This window comes from Palaemon carinicauda, chromosome 15 (genome assembly GCF_036898095.1).
Source record: "Palaemon carinicauda isolate YSFRI2023 chromosome 15, ASM3689809v2, whole genome shotgun sequence".
NCBI classification, from domain to species: Eukaryota; Metazoa; Arthropoda; class Malacostraca; order Decapoda; family Palaemonidae; genus Palaemon; species Palaemon carinicauda.
In genome coordinates, this window is record NC_090739.1 from 93,844,815 (window position 1) to 93,847,958 (window position 3,144).

The window sequence follows — 3,144 nt, forward strand, 5'->3', positions numbered from 1 at the left end:
AATCCTGAACTGCAGATTAGCAGTTTGGTTCTGATTTCTTTTATCGCCTCAGATGGCAGGGCTGGAAGCGACCTGGCCTTTCATTAGAAGGGGCTAGGGTTCGATCCCAAGTATGAGGTAGAAATCTATGTCTATTTGAGCATGATATTATGTTGATATATATATACATATTCACTCATTAGGGGTAATTTGAAGGAATTACTACCAATTGTGTCACCTAGTTGGCCAGGCTGTCGGGGAAAACTCGCTGGTAAGAGACTGATATCTAGCCAGGAAAATCCTGAACTGCAGATTAGCTGTTAGGTTCCAACTTCTTTTATGGCTTCTGGTGGCATGGTTGGAAGCGACAGGGCCTTTCATCAGAAGGGGATACGGTTTGATCCCAAGTATGAGGTAGAAATTTATTTCTATTTGAGCACGATATTGTTTTGATATTTATCCATATCGATCCATTTGGGTTAATTTGGAATAATTAATATAAATTGTGTCACCTGGTGGGATGGGAAGTTGGGGAAAACTCCCTCGTAAGAGACTGATATCTTGCCAGGTAAATCCTGACCTGCAGATTAGCAATTAGGTTCCAACATCTTTAATGGCTTCGGGTGCATGGTTGGAAGCAAACTGGCCTTCCATTAGAAGAGGCCAGGGCTCGATCCCAAGATTCAAGTTGCTTGGAATGTTGCCGATTACCAAAGTTTAGATATGAAGATAAAGAACCTAGTAGTATGCTAGAATTATTTGAATCTTCCCAAGACATAATCACTTCATCACTTACAGTTGTCAGAATTATCATCCGATTCAACACTAAAGGAATTCTCAGTTTTTCATTGTTGAAAAATTAAATTACATACCTCCGGAGTTTTTCTTATGAAGGGTTTCAGCCTATTTGCATGAACCATCTGAGTTCTCTTGCGACGGTCAGCAGTATTTATCACATAATTCACCTTTGATACTTTCTTAGCAATGGTATAAGGTCCCATATACTTTTCTCTTAAAGTGCTACCTGCAATAGAATGGTACAAAAACGCTTCATCACCAACTTGAAAAGTTCTTACCTTAGATTTTTTATCATGAATGAATTTCATTCCTTCTTGTGATATCTGTAGGTTACTCTGGGCAAATTCCTGTATCTTAGACAACTTGCTTTTGAATGTGGTGATAAATTTTGAAGCATTGAATACTTCTTCCTTCTCAAAATGTCTCAGGATCCTATCTTTTACAGCCGTCAGCAAAGTTATTGGTTTTCTTCCAAACATTAGTTCGAAAGGGCTAACATCAGTAGATTCATTCTTGACACTTTGTAGTAAGTACATGAGCATATCTAGGTCTTCATCCCAGTCATTATTTGTACTGAAAACATAATTCCTGATTAGAGATTTTACACTTTGATGTGACCTCTCCAATGATCCATTAGTTTGAGAGTGATATGCAATAGCTATTACCTGTTTCAGATTAAATGTAGCTAAAGTCTCCTGAAATACCTTACTCATGAAGTTAGTTCCCTGATCACATTGAACTTCAGCTGGAAATCCAAATGCAGTAAAATATTAAGCAACTGTTTGATAATCACCTTAGCAGGAATATTTTTAACTGGAACAGCCATGGGAAAAGGAGTAGTTGGACACATTAAAGTTAAAATGTATTTATTACCTTTTCTAGTCTTCGTTAAAGGTCCCACACAATCAATAATTACTTTGGAGAAGGGTTCCTTTGGTATAGAGATAAGTATGAGAGGCGCTGGAGGTATTGTCTGGTTAGGTTTTCCTACTTGTTGGAAAGTGGCACAAACTTCAAAAAAATCCTGTACATCTTTCTTCATTCCAAGCCAGTAGAAATCATCAGCTAATCGTTGGTATGTCTTGGTTATTCCAAGATGACAGTTGTCAGTATAGGCCAAGTCCAAAAAAGATTGTCTGTTGACTTTAGGTACCACTACCTGGAATTTATCACGCCAGTTATCCTGAAAAGACATCTTAGGAGGTCAGTAATGTCTCATAAGAAACCTTATTTTCTAGATAAAAGTGAGGAGTTTTACTATCTTCATCTGATATGTTTCTAACCTTCTCAAACAACTGTTTAACAGAATCATCTAATTGTTGGGCTTTTGCAAAATCTTTAGTAGGAATGTCAAGTGCGTCAGTTGCCTTACTTACCTTGCTAGGGACAACTTTACTGAGTTCTCCTTGAAAAGCTTGTGACCTAGTTACAATGTTCCACTGGGCCTTTACATACGTTTCAGGAAATTGTATAATCAGACTGGTGTGTACCTTACCTTTGGCCAAATCATTTCCCATCAAAATGTCCACCTCTTTGCAAGGGAGTTCCTTATCCAAGTATGCAACTTCCACTATTCCATCAGTATATGGACTAGTCAAAGGAATAGTTACAAGGGGAAGTACCGATTCACTTGTAAGATCCGAAACTGTAATGAACCTGTTTGTAGGAGTGATAAAGGATTTCATATTAGAACTTACAATAGTTTTACTTGATGCTGAATCACGAAGAATTGTAGCAGTATTATCTTTTACCTTACCCTCACACTTGAAATTATCAAAACCATCTTCCTTTATTGCAAAATGCATGGTCTTATGTTCAGCTGGTTTAGATTTATAATTTTTCCCTGTATTAGGTGAAGATTTGTTTTAGGAGTTTGTTGGTGAGAACCTTTGCACCGAGGATGAGGTCAATCTTGAATTAGATGTCCCCGTTCCTTACAAAATGAACATACCTTGCTATCGACGAAAGCTTTCTGTTTAAGTTGTCCCTTATGAATTAAGAAGTATTCATCCGCCAACGAAGCTGATTCCTCGGGTTTCTTCACACCTCGTTCCTTAATATACATAGCAACGTTAATTGGTATCTTACGCAAGAATTCTTCCATCAACCGGAGAGACTTTCAAATCTTCATAGTTACTAATGCCTGCCTTGCCCAACCATTTCTGTAACGGCTTCATCTTCAGATTACAAAATTCCAGGAGAGTTTGGTTGGGTGTCTTGAATGAATTGCGGAATTTCTGCCGATATCCTTCTGCTGTAATAGAATAAGCATCTAAAATAGCTTTCTTCAAAGTATCATAGTCATTCTCAGTAATCATCTGAGTAACAATATGCTCACCTTGTCCTGTGATAGAACTTCTAATTATT

General features: G+C 37.7%; 1 pseudogene; it reads right to left on the bottom strand.

Annotated features, from left to right (window-relative positions):
* Positions 1-1,321: 1,321 nt before the first annotated feature.
* On the bottom strand, positions 1,322-2,842 carry LOC137654336 (uncharacterized; annotated as a pseudogene).
* Positions 2,843-3,144: the final 302 nt, after the last annotated feature.